The 18939-nt window shown below is 45.5% G+C and overlaps 1 protein-coding gene across 1 annotated transcript in view; it reads left to right on the top strand.

Moving 5' to 3' along the window:
- LOC126272622 (E3 ubiquitin-protein ligase TRIM71) overlaps window positions 1–18939 on the top strand; it is a 299315-nt gene that overhangs the window by 15125 nt on the left and 265251 nt on the right. The gene's annotated exons all lie outside the window — the stretch shown is intronic.

Below are 18939 nucleotides of genomic sequence, written 5' to 3'. Positions count from 1 at the left end.
GAAGGTTTTTGCTCTTTTTAACACTTTCTCTCGCATCTGTTGGCTTTTTAAACTCTGGTCCCATTTTTTGGGTGTGACTTCCTCTGTTCCCTTTTGTACCTATCAGTCAAGTGGATCTACCTCTGCATTCATAATCCAGTGTGGTAGCCAGTCCATTGTAGTGGTTAGTCATGTACCATCTCGGTGGTAGCCCCCGGACAATACAGGGATCACACTGCCAATTACGAGCTGTGACCTAATGTCAGCCAAGGAGTACGTGCCTGTTCACATTGGGGTACCAGGGCTCCAGGCAACGGCTACTGTGCCAGGTGGCCTTTGCCTTGGTGTAGTGGCGCCAGTGGGAGAGCCTCTGATCAGAGTGGCATTGGGGCAGATGATTTGCAATGAAATGGATCAAACTTAATGGCTGCTGTGCTGCCATGCCCATCTCAGCATCCAGGAACAGTGATTTTAAAGCACAAGTTTACAATCCTGTGGCATTTCCGTTATTAACAGTACATAACGATGAGAACCAGGCCAGGACAAATGGAAGTGTATAGTTTGCAGAGTTCTTTGTTTGTTCCCACACTGATGTCAGCTCTTTCTGTTTCAATGAAGCCAATGTTTTCGGTTGAAAATATTGTGGGTCTTTGCTGATCAAAACGTCAAAACCCGACAACCCGACCAATCGGACACTTCCAGCCTGTATGAAGTTAAGCTATACATCAGTCACCATTTCTTCTCAAAACAAGCTCAGTAGAATTCGAGGTGTTATCTTCCATTGGGACCTAACACTTAACACTGATTAACTGTGTACTATTCTGGCGTGAGGCGGAGTCCATTTTGTTTTCTGTATTGAGAAGGGACTGAACAATATCAGCCACTGTGGCATTTACCCTAGCAACATTTTTCCCCAGAATTTTGTCATGGTTTATAGGTGTAATGTGAGGCCTTACTTTCCTCCTGATTATATTTTAGATGCCAAAGCTTCGGCCACAGCTATCAGGGAATGCTGCAGGATGTTTAAACGGCACAAGCGCCATTCCTCTATGGATAATTTAACAGCATTCAAGAGATTCCAGGCGAAAGCACGGTCTTTAATAAAAAGAAAGGGGCTCGAGTATTGGGAGCAATATGTCTCAACTGTCCAGCCCAACACACCATCGTCCGAAGTATTGACTAAACTGTGCCTTATTTCTGGCTATCCCCCTCCCACGGCAGATCTTGGCGTCCTTGTCAATGGTAACATCTGCACTGATCCCAAGATACTTGCCAAATGTTTTGTGGCACACTTCGCTGAAATGTCTGGCTGCTGTCATTACCATCCCCACTTCCTGGCCTGGAAAAACTATATGCACACAGATCATCATACAATGTCCCATTTAGTGAATGGGAGCTCTGCAGCACTTTAACAGTGTCGCAATATGCCCCTGGACCCAACAAAATCCACAGCAAAATGCTCACACATCTTCATGTTGACAGCATGAAATATATACTCTCTTAGTGACATTTGGTGGGAAAGAGTATATCTCTCTCTCTCTCTCTCTCTCTCTCTCTCTCTCTCTCTCTCTCTCTCTCTCTCTCTCTCTCTCTCTCTCTCTCTCTCTCTCTCTCTCTCTCTCTCTGACAGGAAGGCATTATTATTCCCATCCTTGAACTGGGAAAGGATCTCCAAATTTCAGGCAACTACCAGCCCTGAATGGGCTGTGTAAGCTATTCAAATGAATAGTCAACTGCTGCCTTCGTTCGTGCCTTGCTGTCGGTGGCCATATATTGCGATTTCAAAGCAGCTTTCAGGCTTTCTGGTGCACTGCAGGTCACCTGGTTCCTTTGGAACATGCAGTGCACGATGCTTTTGTACATTGCCAATATCTGACTGTTGTTCTTTGACCTACAGAAGGCATACAATACCACCTGGCATACGACACCACCTGGCGACATCCATCCTCTCTACACTGCATGAGTAGGATTTCTGTGACAGTTTACCTATTTTTATCCAGAATTTCCTATCTCTCCGACGTTATGGGTCCAGATTGGTTCGACTCTGAGCAGCCACTATGTACAAGAAAATAGTCTTTCAGAGATCAGTTCTGAGATGTTTTTGTCGCCATCAATGATACCATAAATGTATGTGGATGAGCTTTGTCTGTATTACGCATCTGCATCACTGTGAACTTCTAACCGCCAGCTTAAAGATGCTGTCTGGAGAGTTCATGACTGGATCCTGAGCCATGGCTATCAATTTTCCCCTGCAAAATCACAAGATCGCATTATTGTCAACTCCAGGCTGTGCACTCACACCCAAAAATGTATCTTGCCGATGAGTTTCTTGAAGTTGTTACCACTTTCAAATTCTTGGGTTTTTTAATTGACCACAAGCTAACTTGACTGCTGCAAGTCTGCCAGCTCAAGGCAGCTTGGATGAAGCTGAAAGCTCTGTTTTCTTAGTCACTCCTAGTGGGATTCCCCCTGCAGGTCTGGGGTTCAGAATATCCCCGAGGTATTCCTGTGCTTTTTTAGGCGACTACAAGGAGTCTGTCTTTGTTGCCCTAAGAGTTCAGATCCCATTCTATGGTTTGACCTTCCACTTTCCAAATTCTACAGAAGTGTGGGCCATATGGGGAAGGATACCTTAAATGGTGCATGAGTTATGCATAGTGGCATTAGATTCGATCTCCTGAATCTCTTGTCATGGATTTGCATCTCCACCTGCAACTCAACTCTTTGGGCAAGGACACCTTCTGGGTTTGTCACCTTCTGTTGTCTCCTGTTCTCTTTCGCCCCCCCCCCCCCCATCAGGACTCCTGGCAACATACATCATGCGAGCTGGCCTGTTCTGTGGCTGGGTGACGCCCATGGGGAGAGCCCCTGATCGGTGGCATTAGGCATGACCCACAGTGAAGCACTGTCGTCTCTTGCTGGTAACCATATGGCACCAGCAGTCTCTAAGAACGGCAAGATTAAATACAATGCCTGCAGGTATGACCCTAAATCGTTTCCCTCCCACACTACACCATAGGGCTACAGAATGGAGAGGGCCATATTAGCCTCGTTTTTAGTCTGTAGCAGAGGTGATGGGGACTCCTTCTACCTACAAAGCCTCAGTTTTTCGTTGAACACCTTGAAGATAAGTTTGGAGAAGTGACAGCACTGTCTAAGATGCGAAACGGTGCAGTCTTGATTCAGACAGCATCCCCAACCCAATCACTGGTGTTAGTAGCATGTGATAGACTGGGAGATATTCCTGTTTGTCACTCCACATAAAAGCCTCAACATGGTCCAGGGGATCATTTTCCATCGTGATCTCCTCTTGCAGTCTGACGACGAGCTGCACGCCAATGCAGAAAGGTGGGGTGTTCTTTTCATCCGGTGCATTTATAGAGGACGCAAAGACAACAGGTTTGCTACAAGTGTCTTCATCTTAGCCTTTGAGGGTGATTCATTGCCCGAAACTGTCAAGGTGGTGGTTTACCACTGTGAGGTTAAACCTTATGTCCCTCCCCCTATGCAGTTCTTAAAGTGCTGGAAGTTGAGGCACAGCTTGCCGCTGCACGCCCAGCTCCATTGTCGAAACTGTGGACGTCCACTGCACCCAGATACTCCGTGCCCCACCTCACACTTGCATCAACTGCTTAGAGCACCATTGGCTCTGCTAGCAAGACTGCCCAGTACTCCAAATGGAGCAGAAAATCGTGGAGTCAAAGACCCTGGACCAGTTGACACACACACAGAGGCTAAATGTAAATCTGAAAGATGACACCCCATTCGATTGACGTCGACATATGGTGCAACTACATCATCGTCTTCCTAAGTGCCAATGGTTCCTAATTAACAATGGGCCCTCTGCGCTACCAGAATACATCCGCGCCCTTGATGGTAGGGGGCAAATTTTCCTCTGTTGCTCCCAAAGCACCTACTTAAAGTGCAAGCCGCCCCCCCCCCCCCCACGCAGGGGACAATGGTGCCCTCCCACTACTGCAGAAGCAACAGCCTCCTCTGACTCGTCTTGTGTGGAAAGGGTCCATTGGGACCCCCTCTTACAAGGTCTTCACTAATGCCACATCAGGCACTCGCCAGTGGCTCAAGGAGCCAAAAGCTGCTGGATAAAGAGCTTCATGGTCTTCCTCTGTGCCTGAAGCTGCTTCGGACAAATCTTCCCAGCAAGCTCCTAAAGATAAGCGAGAGAGCAGGCAAACTAGTCTATTAAGAAACAGGACCATATGATGGCCCCAACAGCACCACTCATAAATTCTGCATTTGAGGATGCAGTGGAGATCTTAGCGTTTCCTGCATACCTGGATCTGACTGATACCTCATCCACCACAGAAAAGGCTACAAATACTCAATCGGTGGCAGCCAGTGACACCGAGGCATATCCTGCCTCCTTGCATGCTTCATGCCTCCCCAGCTTCCATATAATGTCATCCTCCAATGGAATTGTGGCAGATTTTTTCCATCACCTGGCTGAGCTATGGCAACTCTTAAGGTTTACACCTGCATTGCCCTTCAGGAAACCTGGTTCCTGGAAATGCGCGCCCCTGCCCTCCACAAGCTATTGTGTATATTAAAAGATCTGTAGTGACTATAATAGTGTCAGGTGGAGTTTCTCTGTCCTGAGCTCAGTCTGAACTTGTGCCCCTTCAAACCACTCTTGAAGCTGTGGCTGTTAGGATAAGGACGACATGGGAAATAACTGTCTGCAAATTATATCTTCTTCCAGATTGTGCAGTATCCCTGAATGCATTGGCTGCACTGATTGATCAACTCCGTAAACCTTCCCTAAGTTTGGGAGATTTTAATGTTCATAGACCCTTGTGGGGTGGCACCACGCTTACTGGCTGAGGCAGAGATGTTGAAAATTTACCGTCACAACTCGACCTCTATCTCGTAGAGGTGTCACATGGAACATATTCGGTCATTGATCTCTCGGTTTGCAGTCCTGGCCTTCTCCCATCTATCCAGTGGAGAGCTCATGACGACCACTTTCCCATCTTCCTCTCACTGGGCCAGCGTCAGGCCCATGTACACTTGCCCAAATGGGATTTAAACAAGGCAGACTGGGGAGGCTTCACCTCTGCTGTCACCGTTGAATTTCCTCCACATAGAAACATCGATGTGGTGGTTGAGCAGGTAACTTCAACGACCGTTTCTGCGGCGGGAAACGATCCCCCATTCTTTAGAGGTCCATAGCGAAAGACAGTCCCTTGGTGGTCGCCGGAAGTCGCCGAGGCAATTAAGGAGCATCAGCGAGCTCCACAGCGGCATAAGCGGCACACTTCGCTAGAGTACCTCATAGCCATAAACGGCTCTATACCTGTGTTTGCCAGTTTATCAAATGGTGGAAACAAGAGTGCTCTTGAGCACATCCCTTCATACAATAGTGAGTCGTTTCTTCTGTGTACTGACTTCTTGAGCAGCCTACAAGTTTCTGACCAGTGCTACCCCCGCCATCCTCTGGTAGCGACCATCCAGGAGTCTATGCCCTAGGACGGTCTGGTCGTTCAGTTATGTTTGTGGGGACCCCAGGACACGTCGGAATCACAGGCATCGAACTTACTGACAGGCTGGCCAAGCAGGCTAGAGGAAACTGCTTATGGAAATCAGTATTCCAATAACTGACCGGTGTTCGTTTTTACACCGCCAGGATTTACGGCTTTGGGTGACGGAATGGCATAGTCTCAGTATGCACAAAAACTGTGTGCCATTAAGGAGACTAGGAATGTGTGGCAGTACATGTGGGAATCTCGCCGCATCTCTACCGGTTCCACACTGGCCATGCTGTGAAGACCTGCCTGAGTGTCGATGCAGTGCCTGGTTGACAGCGGCTCATATTCTGGTGCACTCAAACTTTGACTGCCCTGTGACGAATCTTGTTACCGGACTCTTTGCGCTAATTTTATCTGACAGTGCCTCATCGGCTAATTCAGTTTAAAATTTATTCGTGAGGATGGGTATTATCATTTGGTCTGTTTTAGCCCATGTCCTTTGTCCATCTGAATCCTCCACTCCAGTGCTTTTAGTGTGGTTTCAATGTGTTGCAGAGTGACTGGCTTCTTTTTATTCTCATGGTCAGCCAGACATAGTAATCTGTTTGTCGTTTTAATCTCTTCTGTTTCTTGCATATATGTGGTTTTCTTCTTCCCTTTTGTCCATATAGGTCTTGGTTTCCCTTCCTTCGTTCTTGCGGTTTCTACGTTCTGTCCGTTTTGTGTTGTCAGTCTCGCTTCTTTTATTCTCACACTTGTGGCATTGTTATATTCGGAACAAAGGACGGATGACCTAACAGTTTGGTCCCTTCCCTCCTCTTTTTAACCAACTTTGTGGGACACGGACTGCGCAGCTCTTCCGAGATTTTACGATGTGTTGATTTCATCCTGCTTGGACTATGGATGTGTTGCCTATGGTTTGGCAGCACCATCCATACTGAGCCTGCTGGACACTGTTCACCACATTGGCATGCAGTTAGCAATAGGTACCTTCTGTATGAGCCCTGTCCACAGCTTCCTGACAGAAGCTGGTTTCACACTACTGTGAATTAAACAGCAGCAGTTTCCGACAAGTTTGTCAGTCTGTCAGATGCCTACCCACCTATGTCACTCAGCACTCTTCCACAACCAGCAGTTCAGGCTGTTCATGCAGTTCATGCATCACCAAAAATGGGGAGACCACCTGGGATCTGACTCGATATTGTACTGAAGGACCTCCAGCAGCCCCTGCCAGTCTGTGCTCCTAAGGCTCCCACTTGATGTCCCCTGTGGGCTGTACCATGTCCTATGATGCAGGTGGACCTCTTTTGTGGCCCTGATAAGGATGCTGATCCTACCCTTCTCAGACACCTGGTTCTTTCAATCCTCCACGGTTATTCTAATTTAGAATGCATCTACACAAATGGATCAAAAGTCAACAGGGTCAGGTACACTTTCGAACATGCAAGGGGACACGAGAAACGCTCTCTGCTGAGTGTCTGTAGTGTATACACTGCAGAGTTGGTTGCCATCTCTCAGGTTTTGCAGTACATCAAATCCTAGGCCACTACATACTTTGATTTGCAGTGATTCCTTGAGGTCCTTAGTCATATCCCTATGCTATCCCACAAAAGTTTTGGTTCAGTGACATACATCTGGACACTGAGCCACATAGGCATTCCAGGAAATAAGCTAATCTATCGCTTAGCTAAAGACACAACTACAGATGATCAACGTGACCTCCCGATACTGGGCACAGACTTTAGTTTACAACTCTGACGCAATATTTTGAGGCTTTGAGAATTGACATGGCAGGCTACTACGACCAAGAACTAGTTGAGAGAGATTAAAGTGTCAACTAACTAGGGAACCTCCCCATCGCACCCCCCTCAGATTTAGTTATAAGTTGGCACAGTGGGTAGGCCTCGAAAAACTTAACACAGATCAGTCAAGAAAACAGGAAGAAGTTGTATGGAACTATGAAAAAAATAAGCAAAATATACAAACTGAGTACTCCATGTGGAACATAGGCAAGTCAAGGATAATGGGAGGAGGGGAGCACCGTGGTGCTGCAGCTGAGCGGCTGCGGAACGAGAGGTCCTTGGTTCAAGTCTTACCTCGAGTGTATTTTTATTTTCAGACAATTATCGAAGTTCAGGCACTCACACATAATCAACTTCGCTCTCCAAAATTTGCTTGGACACGTGCAGGATTTGACGGTCTACACACGGAAAAATTTGAAAACGTTAAAAACATGTTTTGACAGAGCACAGGGAAAACTGTGCGACTGTGAAACTGTTGCATTCAATTGTTGCAGTTTGTGACAAACTCTGTTTTCATCACTTTTTTGGGAGTGATTATCACATCCACAAGTTAGGTGGGTCGACAACATATTCCTGTCATGTGACTCACATGCCGTCACCAGTGTCGTATAGAATATACCAGAAGTGTTTTCCTGTGAAATTATCGGTTGACCTATGACCTCGGGATCAAATGTTTTCGGTTCCCATTGGATAGGCACGTTCTTTCGTCTACTAATCGCACGGTTTTGCGGTGCGGTCGCAAAAAACACTACCCTTACAGTGAACGCTGAGGTCAATGAACGAACGGACAGATCAAAACTTTGCGAAAATAAACTCCTCACTCCAGGGAGGACTTGAACCAAGGACCTCTCGTTCCGCAGCTGCTCACGCTAACCACGGGACCACGGCGCTCCTTAACTCAGTTTCCTTGATGTTGCCTATGTTGGGCATGGACTACTCAGTTTGTATATTTTGCTTTTTTTCATAGTTCTACACAACTTCTTCCTGTTTTCTCGATTGATCTATGTTCAGTTTTTCAAGGCCTATCCACTGTGCCAAATCTGAGTGGGGTGCGATGGGGAGGTTCCCTTGTAAGGTGTAGCATACATTTTTCCTGGTCTCTCGGAAAGATGTCTTTGTGTTCTGCCGACTACGCCCACGAGTTTCTTCTGCATGAGGGGGAGCAATCTCTGCAGCTGCAGTAGTGTACTGATGATAGTATATCATCATGGTGAGTGCGCTCTACTGGCCAATCTGTGGCACTATCTCGCCTTTCCTGCCTCACTTAGATACTTGCAGATGACATGACAACCACTACCAAACTATTGCATTTAGAGAGCGAGAGAGAGAGAGAGGATTATACCCTAATACTCTTCCGCTTCCGGTGTTAGGGGTGGTTTAGGGGCCGAGAGCCACCCCCTGTGATGTGACAGCAAGCAACTACAGAATCCTTTCTCTCCCCCCCCCCCCCCCCCCCGATCACCTTGTTGTGCTTTTAGCTCCCCTTGTAAAAGATGCTGCCTGGTTTCTTTCTTTTACGTAGTGTAGTACAACTACTGCTATGTCATGTCCTTTCAAACTCTTCGACTAGCTTATATAGTTTGAGCAGCCTAGTCCCCATTGTTTTAGCTTTTAGCTTTTTTCTTTTTCACAGGGCTTGATCTCTGCCCCCTCTACACTGTAGCTCCCAAACCTTTCAGTATGGCATGTGGCACTTTGCCAACCACTGACCTCTTCATTTGGAGCCTTGGGTTCCTCCCCTCTATTGTAGGGGGAGTTCATGACAATTTGAACAGCAGCAATCATTTTTCGGCAGTCAGAGCTTTTGTTCAGCATCTTTCACATGGACGCCATTCTAGGTCATCCTTTACTGACGTGGATTGGGATGCCTTTTCCTTGGTTGTCATCCCAACTGTTCCACCACACGATAGCACTGATGAGGCCATGCAGAGTTTGACTGATGCCATCCTTTTGGCAGCTGTTTCAGTGATTCCTTCCTCCTCACGATCTCCCTGGCAGAAGTCTATCACTTGGTGGACCCCCCCCCCCCGCCCCCCAAAGTTGTTGCTGAGTATCCATCTCTCAACCACCTCTTGACCTTTAAATGGCTTAATGTCCAGGCCTGTTGTCTAATTATATGCCTAAAACGGATAGTTGGGAATGATACGTCGCTTGATTAGGGTCGTATACTCCCTCTTTGCAGGTATGGGCAAAGATGAGGCGCAATTTTGGCTGCCACCCTACAGGGCCCCTGGTAAATTTCTCTGAATGGAGTTAACCTCTCCAGCTGGACTCTACCACTGAGCATTTCTCCCAAGCATCGGTGTTGATCCACTATACCCATGTTCAGTTTTCTCAAACACTGTCTAGAACGACTCCCTTTATTTTTCATTCCCTGTCGGCTGGAGCCTTAGAACGCCCCATCTAGTTTGTGGGAATTTCCCAGGGCACTTTTTTGTCCCAAGATGGCTGCTAGACTGGATCGGATGCACAACCAAATGCTTCAACACCAATTGGTGGCTACCCATTGTCATATACTTGCCCTTTTCAACTGTGGGATGAGGGGGAATTCCCTTCCCATGCCGAGAAAGAGTCGTTATCCTAGTTCTGAAATCGGGTAAAAGATCTCTTCATATGGGCAGCTATTGTCTGATCTGGTTAATCATTGTGCTCTGCAAGTTGCTTGAACGTATGAGGGGTCGAAGGCTGTACTGGCTCCTTCAATCCTGCAACCATTTGGCCACTACAATGCAGATAATTTAGTCCACCTGGAGTCTGCTAGCTGAATGACTTTTGCCCTGCGTCAACACCTGGTTGAAGTTTTCTTTTTTATGCATGAAGCTTATGATACCACGTGGTATCATGATATCCTTGCCATCTTACAGGAGTCTGGGCTTCTGTGGCCCGCTCTCGATTTTTATCAAGAACTTTCTTACATGTCCACTTTTCAGGTGCAGATTGTCACCTCCCGTAGCACTTCCCATACGCAGGAGAGTGTGCTATTCCTGGGTTTTTTGAATATCCCTCTTTTTAATGACTATCAATGGTTTGGTGGCAGCTGTGGACCTATGCATTCACTCTTTGTATGCTGCTGACAAGTGCATTTATTTTTATTCCGCCAAGATGGGCGTTGCTGAATGCAGACTGCAGGGAGCAATACGCAAAGCACGATCTTGGGCTTTTACTGATGTCTTTAGATTGTCTGCTGCCAAGACCTGCTTTATGCGTTTGTTGGTGACACAGTGCATACCCACCCAAATGTGTACCTTGACGGCCAGCTCCTCACTGTGGGGCACGCTCATAGTTCTCTTGGGTTCTGACCTTCGATGCCTTGTTGACACGGCTTCCTCATCTTCGTCAGTTAAATCAGACATGTTGGTCCCACCACAACGCTCTGTCCATGCTCCAGAAGTAAATAGGAAGTGCATGGAAGCTAAAGCGAATGGCTACATGAAAAATGTGAAGTAATCGAAAAAGAAATGGTTGTCAGAAGGGCTGACTCAGCATACAGAAAAGTCAAAACAGCCTTCCGTGAAATTAAAAGCAAGGGCAGTAACATTAAGATTGCAATGGAAATTCCACTGTCAAATGCAGCGGAGAGCAGGAAAGTGGAAAGAGTAAATTGAAGCACTCTGAGGTGGAGGACTTACCAGATAACGCGGTAGAAGAAGAAACAGTACTCGACAGGGATGAGATCGTGGATCTAGTACTAGAATCAGAATTTAAGAGCTTTGGACGACTTGAAATAAAGTAAGGCAGTAGGGACAGATGACACTCCGTTAGAATGTCTAAAATCGTAGGGGCGAATGGCAACAAAACGATTATTCATGTTTGTGTCTAAGATTCAAGGGACGGACGATATACCACCACACTTTCGGAAAAAAAATCCATGCAGTTGCCAAGATTAAAAGAGCCGATAGTTGCGAGAATTACAGCACAATCAGCTTAACAGCTCATGCATCAAAGTTCCTGACAAGAATAATATTCAGAATAATAGAAAATAAAATTGAAGATGTATTAGATGACTATTTTGGCTTTAGGAAATATAAAGGCACCAGAGGGGCAATTCTGACGTCGCAGTTAATTGAAGCAAGCAAGACTAAAGGAAAAATAAAGACACGATCATAGGATTTGTCGACCTAAAAAAGCGTTCGACGATGTCAAATGGTGAAAATGATAGAAATCCTCAGAAAATATGGGTGAGCTACAGTAAGAGGGTAATGTACAATATGTACAAGAACCAAGAGGTAATGAGTAGAATACAAAGAACGAAGTGCAAGGATTAAAAGGGGTGTAAGGCAAGGATGAAGTCTCTCGTCCCTTACTGTTCAATCCATACATCGAAGAAGCGATGACGGAAATAAAGATTCGAGAGAGAAGTGAAATTTATATTGAAGGTGAAAGAATAAGACAAGATCTGCTCCTGATACTATTGTCCTCAGAGGAAATGAAGAATTGCAGAATCTGTTGGATGGAATGAATAGTCTAACGAATGTGAAATATGAATTGAGAGTAAATCGAAGAAAGTAATGGAGTTTCAGAAATGAGCAGCGGTTTTGTCGGGACTGCCAGAGTAGCGCACGTTACTACTTGCCCGTTATGTTTCGATGGCCTACTAAAGGTGTACAAAGTTTGAAGTAAATCCGCCATCCCAACGTCGTCGCCTCCCCTTGTCAGTTGACTACTCGACACAAGTGAGTTTACTGCAGCGTCCGTGGCATATTATTCCTGTGCTGTCTCGTCTGTTTAGAGTGGCCATTTTCGTTAACGTCACCGCCAAAACACACTGTTGGGAGAGCTGTCAGCTGTACTGTTTGGCATGTTAACGGTGAAAGTGAGTTTGCTACTGTACTTTTTGCGAAAAAAATAGACATGTAGAAGCAAAATACTGGAACAAGTAACAACGTTCACAGCGGTATTCATTGTGGAAGTTCTTGTCAAACGTCGGGTGATAAATTCTGTACACTCGTCAGAACTGAAAGAATCGGAAAAGTGTCACCCAGATATTTCAGAGTACACCGCTACACACTTGCTTGCCCCAGAAAATGTACGCCCACAAAGTGCAAACACATCAAACGACATCCAGACCGCAGTTAATAGCATCTTCTTGCTTTATCCTTTACATCTTATTTTCTTGCTGAGCGCCAAATAACATCGAAAGTTGCTTTTCTCGTCGAATAACTGACCTTTTCACAGCTGAAATAATTTTCATTAAACTGTTCTCTGTAATACGTAAGTATCTTTCGGATATTTCGTCTATCTTGTAAGAGAAATATAGTAGGAAAAAATCAGGACCTCGTGTTAATTTTCAAAGTGCCACGCGCGCAAAACAACGGTACAATAAAGATTGGGACACGACGATACAAAATCCATTTCTGTAATAAGCGTGACCTCGGTCAAAATAGATCAACTTTAGGTTTTCACAGACACCGATAAGTCACTTGTTTCTGCGCATGTGCAGTAAGCAACATATTTGGAAATTTAGAACTCACTACTCGGCGCAATTTATCGACCACTGACGTTGCTGATTACAAGCAGACACAACTGGCGCACGCACTTGGAGTAGTCGATTTTGACCAGAAAGTCGCTCGTTTAAATGGCCGAAGGGCGAGTCCGGAGCGAGCCCTCGGCTCTGTTAGCTGCTGGACAAGTCACGAAGTTCGTACAGGTGATCAGTTGACCCTTCCTCGACCATCTCTAGGTGGACTTCACAGGACACCGACACAGCCGTTGCCAAATCGCATAAAACGTACGTCACTCGGTTGATGGTCGTCGATATAAACAGCCCTCGCCGATAGCGAAGGAGGGGTGGATGAGGGAAGGTCGCGGACCAGGAGAGCACAAGAAAATGCGGCGAGGCGTAGGCGCTGGCAGGGCGAGGGAGGGAATTGCAGGCCGGTGATTGGCGGGTGCGTGCTGGGTGGGGGGCCGCGCGGATGTGGTGGGGGAAGGCTGACGGGATTGCGCCATGCGCCAGGCGGCGCGGCAGTTGCGTGCTGACGCCCGATGGGGGAGTGTGTAGCCGAACGGTAGTACAGCGCCTGGCGTGGCCGCACCGCACGCCCAACTGCTCTCAGGGATGGGACGCCGCAGCCTCTAGCGCCCGGCTCCGAGGAGAGAGAACGGAAAGACTGACCACCAAGGTGGATGGAACAGGTAAGCGCGCAGTGGCTGGCCGCGCGTGCGTGGGCGGAACGCCGAGGCGTACGAGTTGTGCCGGGCCAGGCAGCCCTGACCTACCGCAACCGGCGGCCGCAGCGCGCAGGGCAGGTCCCGACGTCCGGATCGATACGGCCCCGCCGGAGGGAAGCGGAAGGGACCCGCCCAGCTCCGCCGGCGTTGCGCTCTGCCTTGCCTCGGCCGCTTGTTTACCAGCCACACTGCTCTGCCACTTGACCAGCAGCAAACTGTCCGGCATCAAGCGCCGCATCTGTTCCCATTCGAGATGCACACTGCTCCTACATGGAATACTGCAAATACTTTCATAAGTGGCTAGGCATCTCTCCTGCATACCGAAAATCGTTAACTGAACTCATCCTCCTCCTCCTCCTCCTCCTCCTCCTCCTCCTCCTCTCTCAGCCTCTTGATTACTATTTATTGAGACACATTTCTGCCTTTGTCTTGTGTAATATCTCTACTGGAACCTTTGGCGAAGTATACACTTCGCTGTGGAGTGGATGAGTACTGCTATGATAGTACAGCTCTTGCTGGGTTCGAAGGCCGACGTTCAAAATTCCAGTGACTCAAGAGAGCACACACTCTGCTAAAGACATAAACATCCATTCCAGATGCGCTTAGTAACAATCTTCCTGTAGGCAGATGTTAAGGCGCTGCATCTACCAAACTTGCACACGCAGCGGCGAATTTACGAAAATTCTTAAACGGCTCTTAAGTTAGGTAGCGAATGGTGACCATGGTTACACTCCCGACAATGTTTTAAACGTCCGATCCATCTAGAAGGAAGGAAGGAATGAAGAAACAAAGCGAGACATCCCGTCTACATAGAGGTCACTATAGATGAACAAGCACGGAATGATTAAAGGATGGGGCAGGATATCGGTCGGTTCAAAGGAACCATTTCAGAGTTTGCCTGGAACGATTTAGAAAAATTGAGAACTTTAAACAAAGATTTGAACAGTCACCCTTCCAAATGCGCGAGGAGTTGCTGATGAAGGCCTGTAACGCTGGTTGAGAGGAAGTGTGATGTAAAAACATTGACAGGAAGTATCCCATAGCATACCTCATATTGTCAACCTAAATCACAGAAAATCTGATCCCTGTTTCCCTACTCAATCTGAACGTATGTCTGTACACGGTTGCTTCGAACCGAATCAAATACCGTTGGGGTTACTGGTTCATCACTGATGGCAGTGAGTGGGTTACATTTCTTTTCTGGTTTTCGTCAGTCAGACGCTGCTTCGAAGTTAACGCTTCGGTATCATATACATAAGACCACGTCTTTCATCCACGAGTTTACAACAATTCTGGCTACAAAAAGTCCTGTTCCCTTTTTAAATCAGTCATACTGAAAGTATAATAGCTATGAATGGTCCACGACACTCTTCTGGCAATTATTGATCAACTATGAAGCAGCAGATGTCTAAATTTTACTATAGACTGCACGGTAATTTGAGTCGCATGGAAAATCCTTGCAAAGGTGAAAAAAGTTACCTTAGCATCTTACGCTTCTGACGCTTCGGTTTCGTCAGTCCCAAACGCCCTTGAGCGCGCCCTCTACTGGTTGCACCACCTTCAGAAGACGCAGCTTCTCTTCCAGTTACAACACTTGTTGTTACTGCTAATCTCGGGAACAGATTTTCCTAGAGTAAGCAGTGGAATCTTCTTACAGGCACAAGAAATAGAACGATAGCTATTGGATCTCGACAAGTCACCTTCAAAAGCTTACCCTCGAGTCTGCTACCAGTTAAAATCCTTTCACTGCGAAACTTACAAAAATTCGTAAAGGGAGATCGAGCAACGGCGAAATTACCGTTATCACTGCATTGTTCAGTGCTTAAATAAAATCCCAACAGTAAAAGAGTGCTGACTTCAGTTAGTCATGTCATTTCAAAATGACCGCAAGTTCTATAAGTCCTCCGAGAGAACACTAAGATATTGCCACAAATAAATCACAGCTTAGTTACCAATTTCAGTGGGTTAAATATATGCACGAGGAAAATGTTCGAGATAGGTCCTCCGATAATGTCTTACCTTCATCGTGTCATCTTTCTAAGCACGCCAGGATTACAGATGAGTCCGTCACACTTGTTGTAATGGAAATACAGCAGGGAGCATCTGGAAGTGCACCAGAAGACTGGCTGTTTCGTGTCTGTCAAACCACACTGTGTACTGTACTATATACAGTATTTGCAGCACGGAACTAAGATAGCAAAATAGAAAATTCTTGTACGGATCGAGAAAATGCGGACTATCTTCAGTAAGAAAGAGCCGCAGCCATTGCCAGCAAAATGCTGGCCTCTTCCACAGCAGGAACAGAAATCGATTCTCCGCCATGGACCATTGCTGTGTTACGAGGTAAACATCTTTGCAGGGTCGATGGTTGTTGGAGTACAGAAATCGTGCTCGGTCGCGTGGCTTCGTAGTTAGACCTGAGTACCGAGCTGGGTCCGTTCATTGACAATTTGGTCTTCTTTCCTTTGCAGGGACTTGTTGAAGGATGAAATATTGCATGCGAGTCGTAGCTATCTAGAATAATTAGGTACGAAAATAAAGTCAGTCTTAGTCCGGCGGAACTTTCATATAAATGGTTGAATTCATTTTAGTCTTGTTTAATTTGTGCATACAATCAGGCCTTCTGAGAAATAATTATGGAGTAAGTTACTTTCGTGAGTGCTATAGTAGGCCTATTAAATTTGTAATACTATGAGAGTTCAGAGAGACTCAGCTCTTCGCATGTATCGCCGAACGCTTTGCGCTCTGTACGTGTGCCATTAGCTTCCCACTTTGTAATTGACTGCTGAGATGTAGTATTTTTCGCGTTTCTGCCCTTTGGTTATTGTATGGAAATTTATCACGTACACTGCGATTTTAGGAGCGAAAGGCAAGTAGACTATGGCCGCGAACTCAGCTAAGTTATTTTGCGTAGTCGCATAAGACAACTGGATGTTAAACAGGAGGGGGGTGGGGCAATTATATAGTCGCCTGTAAACTGAAAAGCGAGCACCGCCGTTGGCGGGGAAGTTTTCTCGGAGGAACACTACAACTGATGTACAGGATGACTAACAATTTCCCCTCTAGCAGTGCAGAACAGTGTACAGATTAGCCTGTCCATACGTGTTTTCTGCGTTAGTGTCATTACTAACTCATAGCTGCATTAACGCATTGTGTGGAAAACGTCTCCCTATTCCCCTGGGGCATGTCTATACTTGATTCAGATGGTGCGCTGTGGAGGTTCGGTATAATGTCATGAAACACCCTTCAGTTGCTTCTTGTGACACAGGGGGATAGACAGTTGGGAATAACCCTCTCAATCATAAATCTGGAGACTTACGGAGGAGAGAGGTGCATGGATGCCATACGGCAATCCACCTTCCTATTTCCCATCGCGCATCCACTGCTCACCCACGACCACCCACCCCCCTCTCCCATTAAAACTCTTATACCCCTGAAAAACAGTTCATCACTCAAAACGTCCCTAATTCCCTTAGACGCAATGTGCATATTTAATATCTGTAACACACTTTAAGAAAAATTATTTTATACTGTCGAAAGTATTTTTAATAATTGGCGATTTTTCTATCCTTAGGAAAGCGAAATTATTAGTCCTAAACAAAAATTAATAGGACCTTTCTTGTAAGAAATTTACTGTGGTTTAATTTTGAACTTAAATTTTCGTAAGAAGCCTCCGTTTTCGAGGCTATTATAAAAAAGTTACTTTTAAACTTCCCTCCATCCCAACGCTCGCCCACCATCAGTCAGGACTTTTGGTATGTTGTTCATGGCTCTCTTCAACAAAAATTTGTAACCACACGGACTTTCTTCCCCAGTTTACGTTCTTTAGTCTACTTTGACTGGCCTGCACGGGTGTCTCTTGGTTGTGGCATATTCATGTCGTTGTTAAAGTAAAACATTTGAGGAAGCAGTAAGCGAAGGTAAGGAGAAACTTTAGAAAAGGCAAGTGTTTTCTCACATAGTATGCTAATGGTCCCTGACTACCAACCTAGAATGAATCTTTAAGCAATGACAAATTCGCAGAGCAAGAAACATCTGTGGTGAAATAGCAGTCGCCGATGTCAGAGGGCGATGAGAAATCCCATTAGACAGGATCGCCGTAACTGTAAAGTCGTCGCAAACGGTAAAGGCTGATTACCCAGCCACTCAGTACTACCAGATAAATTCGCCCCGCGACATCATATCGCCCTATAGAGGGCAAAACTTCTATCTACGTGTGTACGTCGACAGCTGCGGAAATAAATATCAATATAAAAGAATGGGCTGTGTGGGTCAGGTACCTGTCGGTCACGAAGCATTCTGGCACATTCTGCGAACTTGAAGTTCGTGTTGACTCCATAGCTGCCCCTTCCGAACAGTTTCTAGGTGCGAGAATGATGGAATAACTAGATGACTACTGGAGCTATATATCTGTAACTAGATCAGTGATGAGATCCGCTATCACATATGCAAAGAGTTTCAGGTGATGCCAGTTGTGGAACAGAGGGGTGACAAATATTTCACACACGTGACATGAAACAATATTGTGTTCTTTCTATTGTTATTTAACGAAATCCACGTCATACGTTCATTACATTTTCAGGTTTGAAACAATTGGTTTGGCTTGTTGATAGGAGTGAAATATTTGGTAATCGTTCATACAGATTCAAAAATAGATATTAACAATCGAAACGAATTATGTACAAAATAGTGAAGTTACAAATATACCTAAAATATAAAATACAGATCTGTTTACGTGTAATTTCAACCCATTGGCGAGGTTCTTATTAATAAAATTGAAACTCAAGCATTGTAAGTAACGTGATATTTAATCCGGATGTTCCGAAAAAATAAGTTAATTGCATTTTAAAAAATCATCCCTACCATATTAAAGTATATTTTTCATTAGCACCTTCCTGTGACACTACTTGTCAATTCCCCATCTGTATGGATCTTAAAGACGAAGAAAATCTGAGGGATGCATTCAAAAAATGAGCCATATACTTCAATTTAACATTGCACCCAAACATAACTCTGCAAAATGCAGCACCGTCTACATTACATACGCAGCCACAGGCATCTTTGTATTTAGTAGTAGTTTGACTGTGACTAAAAATGAAACACTAGTTCCACAAGTAGTAGCTCCCACCAGTTGTGAAGCAATGCTGTAACTGTCTTTTTTTGTGCAAAAATATCTATGGAACTTACAATTTTCTTCAGGAACTGTGAGTTTGTGAATCTACAGTTAAGACAGAAAGGAAGACAGATAGTTATGTTGAGAATTTTTAAAAATACCTGTGCAATGGCTAATATGTGGATAAGCAGGCAGTCACGAAACAAGTGAACTGAAATGTGAGGAAAAGTATGACAATATACATAACCAACATCAGAACCAAAAATTTATATTGATTATTCCAAGTCTCTTAGATTCGAAAAGTGTAGCATAGCACGGCCATTAAAATGTCTTTTTCCCTTTCCCAGTGATATAAAGTAGCTGCCAACAAAGTTAAATTTGAAAACAG

This window comes from Schistocerca gregaria, chromosome 5 (assembly GCF_023897955.1).
Source record: "Schistocerca gregaria isolate iqSchGreg1 chromosome 5, iqSchGreg1.2, whole genome shotgun sequence".
NCBI classification, from domain to species: domain Eukaryota; kingdom Metazoa; phylum Arthropoda; class Insecta; order Orthoptera; family Acrididae; genus Schistocerca; species Schistocerca gregaria.
Note: the sequence above shows the minus strand (reverse complement) of the source record. Positions and strands in the feature narration are given on the sequence as shown.